We start from the raw sequence: 8,064 nt of genomic DNA on the forward strand, positions 1-8,064 counted from the left end.
ATTATTCTTCCCATGAATAGAGGAGCGCCAGCCTCATCGCTCCACAGTATCAGGACGAAGGGCTGTAGAGCCGCGAAAGAGGAGAAGGAGCGAGAAAAAGAGATGCTTGTGGCTGCTGCGGCCTCCACCCCTGAATGAATGTAGAACAGAACGTTTCATTTTTTTTTTTTTGTGGCGAAACACTGTTGTGATGTCTTTTTTTTATCTCTCTTTTTATGGATTAATTATTCTTCCCATGAATAGAGGAGCGCCAGCCTCATCGCTCCACAGTATCAGGACGAAGGGCTGTAGAGCCGCGAAAGAGGAGAAGGAGCGAGAAAAAGAGATGCTTGTGGCTGCTGCGGCCTCCACCCCCTTCTCGGTCAACGAGAGAAAGGCCCTATGACGAACGTCTAAGATGAATGATTCATATTCCCCCGGAAATATTCCACACAAGTTAGGCTTTAAGAAGAGATCTGACAAACCTGAGGAGAGGTGAGGAGAATTCTGTCAGGATTTACTCATCCACATTTGTTCCAAATACACCTGCTGTTTATTTTTTTCTTTCAAAAATTAGATTTATACAAAATGAGAACTTTTAAAGTGCACATGCTTCCTTTTTATACAAAGAACCATACATTGTTGCCAAAAAGTACTAAAAGCACCATAAAATTATAAACATATAATAAAAATAGTCCATATGACTCTTGCACTAAATTCTAAGTTATCTGAAGCCATGTCATAGCTTTGAGTGAGAACCGGGCCGAAATGTTTAAGAAGATTTTCAGTGAATAATGATTCACTCATCTCATTTCTGAGTTTCTTCTCAAAGAGTTAAACTATGACTTGGAATATCTTGTAGTGCAGGAATTTCTGGTAATATGTATGTTGTATGGAAAATGGGATCGTGTATATATGTAGCCTAAACACAGTAGTGTGTTCTACTGAGAAAACCGCATACAGGTTTGGAATGAGATGAGTAAATGATGACAGAATTTTAATTTTGTGTAAACTTTCCCTTTAAATTTCACTCACATTCTAGCTCTTTCCAGCATTTTGGAGTAAAAAAAAGTGACATTCTTACCCAGATTCCTCAGTAAGCCCTCTAATGGTGTGTCCACTGTCAGTTTAATTTTAGGCAGTATGACCTCAGCGGTTTGGGATGGGATTGTATTCATCTCAGAAACCATTGCTTCAATGGACTCTCCGTTTATATTATTTTCCATCAATACAAAAGATTCTTCTGACGTTGTGCGCGGGATCAGTATGTACAGGCTGTTTTTGCCCGTAAGAGGGAACTTTCCGACCTGCAGAAATAGTTCTACAATGTATGTGTTTGTATTTGTACAAATACAGTACAAGTGCTTGTAGTTCATTTTCAGGAAATGGTGTCATTGTTGTAATGTAAAATTTAAGGATTTTTTTTCTTTTAATTATATTTTATTATTTAAATACTTCTATATTGGATTATATTTTTTTTAATTTAACATTTTTAATTACATTTTTATTTATCTGCTTTAAATTTTTTATTTATCTATCTATAGGATGTCAATACTTCTTGATCTACACCACACAAGTATCTAGTGAATATTATTCTGTTTCTTGCCAAATAATTTTTTTTTATTAATCATTGATATTTTTTGCCATAATAGAGCTTGATGAGAAGAAACTTGCCTCTGAACTTTGTAAAAATATATTACATGGTCTCACTGATGACAGATCAAAGCACTTTTTTTAAATATAATTTTTAGATATGGTGAAAGTTGGCATGCAAATTGGCTGATATTCTGAAGAGACAAACAAACTATGTTTTATATTAATTTGCCTTATACACTAAACAAGGTAAATCTCGAATATAATATAACGAAGTTCAGTATCTGGTTAATAATATCAATATCAAGTCAAATGGTCTCAAATGCAAATGGCACAGTTTCCATATAACTCCAGTGATTGTTTGACAAAAAATTCTCCCAACTGTTGCTCTATGTGGAAACGAAACTCTTTAGGCTATGGATGTGACTGCACTATTAAATTAGGCAGAATCAAAATGAAGTCCAGAATAATTGATTCTGATGTAATTACAGCAATGCTGTTATTTTGACAGCATATATCCTTGTGAAAAAGAAGTGCACCTAATTATAATCCTAAAAATGCATTTTTTTTTTTTAACTTGTACTTGCAGATAATAAAGGAATGAAACACTTATGTGGACTTAATGAGTGTAGACTTTCATGACTGTTTCTTAACACTTTTAAAAAGTGCACTTTGTAATAATGTCAAATTAAAGGTTTTCCTGTAAATCATTGTTTTAATCTTTAATAATCGGCACACTTATTTTGATGTGTTGATTAACATGAAAAGTACTCATAGAAAACTCTGTTATATATATTTAAAATGTATTAAATTGCAACTTCTTCACTACAAATGTGTACTTACAAATATATTTAAATACATGACATGTAAGTTTCAATAGAAATGACATTGAAGTATATTTTAGTTTACCATAAATGCTTATAAGTAAATTCGGCAGCACAAAATTTTTAAAAGCAATAGAATTATGAAATTACTTATAAAGCTGTACTTAAGTCCTAATTAAGTGGGTCAGATAAGCACTCTTAAGATTAACTCATTTAATTTAATATAAATTTAAACTAGAACATATTTTCAATTAATTCTAAGTAACATGCAATTAAGTGTCTGAAAACACTTAATTCTTTTAAATAATATTATTTCCATAATAACTCTCCTTTTAAAGTATTCCTGTACTACTTTTTCACAATGTGAGTGGTTATCTTAGATAATAAGTGTGTTTTTTTTCTGTGCTTACCTGGGGAATAAAAGATGGCAGAGGCCATTCCCAGTGTGTCCCCAATAGCAGGTTATAAAGAGCTACAGCAATGCTGATTGGGGAGAAGATCAAGTTGGTTTTGGGTTTTGAACCTTTAAGATCTGCATATACAGAGGTGGAGAATTCTCTGAGTGAGTCCTGCAGAATTGCCTTCACTGATCTGCTGTCCTGATCCTCACAGGCCTCCCATGGGTCAGTGTGGCCAAAGCAGCGCGGTGGAGGAGGGGCTAAAGAATAAAATGGTAGGTAAAGTAGGTTTTACCCTGAAAAATAAGTCATTTCTTTCCAAAAGGATGTGATTTGGGATTTAAAAATACAGTTTATGTATATTCCAACAAAAATGCTCTGCTCTGAAAGTCTCATTTTACATATCTCCAAAAGATAAACTTATTCCAATTATAGATGGTTGTTTTATAGTAGATGACCCCTGAGTAAATTTATAAATCACATATATTTTAAAAATAACTAATTTATTTTTTCTTTCACTCTTATATAGTAAGAATAATATTAAAACAAAATGTATAATTTTCCAGATATTTTCTTTATTTTAGTCTTATTAAAATGAATGTTGTTTTTAATTGTATTCCTTAAATGTCGAAATAATATAAAAGCATTTGTAAACGTTTGTCTGTTTTAGATTAAATAATTTCTTTATTTTCTTCCTAAATGTAAGAATAATATTAAAACAATTTTATAAATTAAAATAAATAAAATGTATTTTAAAAAATAACTTCTTTTATTTTAATAATTATTTTTACATTTTATTTCTAAGTAAAGTGCAATAATATTGAAACAGGCTTACTTTTATACATTTTTCTAATTTACTTTTTTGTTTTAATTTATATATAATTTATTTTCTTAATGTAAGAATAATAATAAAACTGAATTTTTACATACATTTTATTTTAAAAATTATTATTTTTTTTTTATTTAATTATTATTTTTTTATTTGCATTTTAAATAAGTGTCTGAAAGGAGTACCTTCCACTTCCAGCTCTACTGACAGCATCTGAGTTGTATTAGTTATGACACAGTGGTACATCCCAGCATCTTCCTCTCTGGTCTGACTAATTTTAATCGCCCAGTCAGTCCTGTTCTTTAGAGCTGATGTCCCAGAAAACCCTTGGAGGTGTCTTGTCCTCCTCTTGGTCGTCTGTGTCTTTGTCGGGCATGAGAAGCATATCACATTTTTCTGTTTCTCGTTTCCAGAAAACGGTGTTTTTCTGTCTCTCTGGAAGAGAAAAATTTAGCAACCTTGCACGGAAGCATCACATCATTCCCAGCTACTACTCTGACGACCTGCCATTCCTGAAAGGGTGGGGGCGCTAAGAAAGAAAAAAAGGGGTCAGTTTATTAATTGACCTCTGAGATTCACAGTCATCAATGCAAGAAATCTTTCTAACCTTTCACACGTATCGTGAATGTTCTCCTCAACCTCACACGATCCTCTCCTTTATAGCCATCCTGAACACACTTGTACTGTCCTTCTTGGGTGGTTTTTATGTTTCTGAGGTTCAGGATTTTTCCTTTCTCCTCAAGTGTGAGCTGCTGCTGTGTGTGAGCAGACGTGAAGCTCCAGGTGTATGTAGAGTCAGCCAGCACAGGAGCATCATCAGGAAGACAAGTAAGGGGAATGCTGAAGTTTTGCAGAACAGTGATGTCACAGGTAGACAGGGAAAGCTGAAGAAATGGGAAATTGTAAAGCCACCATTAAAGTGTCATAAAAGTGGTTTATATGATTTGTGTGTTATACAAGTGCATCTCAATAAATTAGAATGTCGTGGAAAAGTTCATTTATTTCAGTAATTCAACTCAAATTGTGAAAGTCGTGTATTAAATAAATTCAATGCACACAGACTGAAGTAGTTTAAGTCTTTGGTTCTTTTTCCACGACATTCTAATTTATTGAGATGCACCTGTATATTAAAGTCCTCTGAGGCCAGTGAGGAACAGACATTGGACACATCAAAAGTCATCCGGTTGTTGGTTATAAGTGATGTCATTTTCCTACTATTTCTATACAATTTGAATTAATATTTTTTAAATAGTTTTAGTTTAAGTTTTCATTTTAAATTTTGATTAAACGTTTGGATTTGATTTAAAATTTTTGAATTTATTTATTTATTAGTTTTGGTGTGTGTTTTGTCATTTTTATTAGTTTTTGTTTGTTTTTTTTATAGTTTTTTTTTTTGTCTACTTTTTTCAGTTGTAGTTCCAGTTTTTCTAGTACAACAAGTTAAACTAGATTTAAATGAGAAATGTTGGCTGAAATAAAATGTTTTTTTTTTCATATGGTAACTTTTTTTATGGTTTTAGTTTAAAACTATCTATTTTGCCATGCGGAAGTAAGCTATTTTCTTTGAATTATGTGTGAGAATTACGATTAGGTAAATACTGTAACTAGAACGGAAAAACTCTTTGCGCTACAAACCGTGATTATGATAATACATCAAAAAATAATATAACAAATATCAGTTTGCAACATTTGGACCACGTCCAAATCAGAAGTGGGCGGGGCGTCCGTGTGCTATCGGCGCTACGCGACGCGAATCGCGATCCTTAATGGGTTTTTCTGGTAGCCTACTTAACGCGACGCTCGTGCCCTGTACCACCTTATTTTCAACGCGGAAGTAAGCTGTTTTCTCTAAATGTGTGAGACTTCCGGTTCATTAGCTGCTGCAGAAGAATAATGAAGTGCAGTAAACTGTAAAACTGTTTGCACTACAAACCAGTGTGTTCATCATAATTAAAGGGGTCATATGACATTGTTAAAAAAGAACATTATTTTGTTTATTTGGTGTAATGAAATGTCTTTATGCGGTTTAAGGTTAAAAAAACACATTATTTTCCACATACTGTACATACTGTACACTCCTCTATGCCCCGCCTTTCTGAAACGTGTCGATTTTTACAAAGATCATCGGTCTGAAAAGCGAGGTGTGCTCTGATTGGTCAGCTATCCAGTGCGTTGTGACTGGCCGAATACCTCAAACATGTGACGGAAATGTTACGCCCCTCACCATACTTTAAAATAATATGGTAAGACACACCAGTTTGCAATATCAAGCTGAAAAATAGCTGCCCAGATAGCAAGAACGTTTGGGCCAGATGTGGCTGATAGCTGTCACATTTGGCCTAGGTATGACATGACGGAGCACATATGGGCCAAACTTTCACCATATGTTTTGCCATGGCTTTAGAATTGGAGGGAATTTTCTTTTGGGTGACTATTTGTTTTTGAGGAATATGGCCCAGATGACAGCACACAATTGCTGGCACACTGTGGAATACGTTAATTTATGGTTAACATAAGCGGATGACACCAGAAGCCAGACACATTCAAGTTACAAATGGCCGTGCACGCTCTTACAGAAAAATAAGGTGGATAGATTGTGTTCGTCTTGAAGCGGCGCTGCGCAGACCGATTGTTGTATGCAAGCCAGGGTGCGATTTGAAGGGGGGGATGGGGGGGATTTTTCCCCCTTCTGGTCTATGTATCCCTGCCTCTGCTGAATTATTTTTATCCCTGGTGGATAATAATAATATATATTCTAACCGGCACGCATCTCGCGGTGATCACCAGTAATAGCTCCTGTGCAGATGTTGCTCATCTCAAACAAGCTTATTAGTAAAAGTGGTCACATGATTAAACAAATTATTAGTAGTCCCCATTGACTGGTAGTCACATGAAAATGTTCATTTTTCTACCACAAAATATTATGTAAACATCTTATCATTCGTTTACTTACACCTGCACAGAGCAACAGGAGGACACAATACATGGTGTTGGATTCAATCCTGGAGAGAAAAGAAAAACAATCCTGTAAGTTATAGTCTCACATACACATACATCTGATATTCACCATTATGTCTAAAAAAACAAACAAACAAACAAAAACCACTCACAATACTAAAAATGCAAAACACTGAAATTCATATGAATAACCTTTCAAGTAATTGGACAGCATGGCAAAACATTTTTGTTTATTAATAATCAGAATACAATATTGCCTATAGGCCTGTTGGCGATTGCTAATATAAATGTATTGTAAGAAATGAGAAAGGGAATATAAAGCCTTTTTTTTTTTTGTAAGACAGAAAAACAACTTACGCAGATATAATTCCAAATGGAAAGAAGCTTCAATCCCATGAAATGTCTGTCTGTTTGGCGCTTCTGTCTGGTCCTCTTGCTTTGTTTTCTTTCCACTGCTAATTGGTAAATCATTAAACAGATGTTTGCTAACATTTATGTACATAGATCCTTGATAGAAATCTGACTGATTTACAGAAAATTACATGTCCAAAGTCTCTTTAACAGATAAAAAAATAAAAGTGGGCCATGTTAGTTTTCAGCTCATGCACGAATGCTGGAGGCTGTAATGCTTGTCATTCATTGCATTAGCTCAAAACGATCAAATTAGCACAACTTGATATGTTCTGTTTACTCATGACATTCTAAACATGTTTTCCATATATATCACTTTATTCACTTTTTCTCATTTAATTAACTGCACTTTTTGACTCCTATAATGATTGTTAGCTTATAGAAGGACCTAGAGGGGTCAATTTTCCTTTTAATTTGCTCACAAGATCAAGATTCTTCCGTCAGTTTTGGCTGTTTACATGCATTTACTTATCCTGTGGAGCTGAAAGTTGAATATGAATAGATTATTAAAATGCTAATTCATTCAAACGTTTCAGATCAAATTTTGTCTGAGACTTTATGTCTGAAGTGTTTTCTCAAAGAATAATTAGCAATGAACATTTTATTCGGGTATGTTTTTCTTTCTTCAATACCATTTCACCAGTGCTAATAATAATTAAATATGTTTCTGATAGAAACTTTGGCAACAAAAATGGACAATGTTGCCTGCTCTTTTTTTTTCAGAGCTAAAAGGGCATGTTTAGCCTGACCACAGTGCCCAGGAGAGTTGGTACATCTCCAGAACGGGGGAGAGAGCAGTATTATCGGACTCTGACGCAGAAGGAAAAATAGAGTATTGTGATGTTGGCTGTATTTCTTATATGAGACCCAAGCAGCTGTAAGTTTGTTTCAGCACTATAAAACCATCTCCATCTCTCACATCTGAAAAAAGGTGATGCTGAGACTGCAAAAATGGTCAAGGCCTGGGAAACACATTTGTTGAAATTCTACACTGATGTTACATGTTCATATCATTGGGAAGTCGTGGCCTAATGGTTAGAGAGTCGGACTCGTAACCCAAAGGTTGCGGGTT

At 34.4% G+C, this 8,064-nt stretch overlaps 1 pseudogene; it reads right to left on the reverse strand.

Moving 5' to 3' along the window:
- Window positions 1–170: 170 nt before the first annotated feature.
- LOC107699103 (uncharacterized) overlaps window positions 171–8,064 on the reverse strand; it is an 8,932-nt pseudogene continuing 1,038 nt past the window's right edge.

Source organism: Sinocyclocheilus anshuiensis, unplaced genomic scaffold, assembly GCF_001515605.1.
Source record: "Sinocyclocheilus anshuiensis isolate Anshui unplaced genomic scaffold, SAMN03320099.WGS_v1.1 scaffold477, whole genome shotgun sequence".
NCBI classification, from domain to species: Eukaryota; Metazoa; Chordata; class Actinopteri; order Cypriniformes; family Cyprinidae; genus Sinocyclocheilus; species Sinocyclocheilus anshuiensis.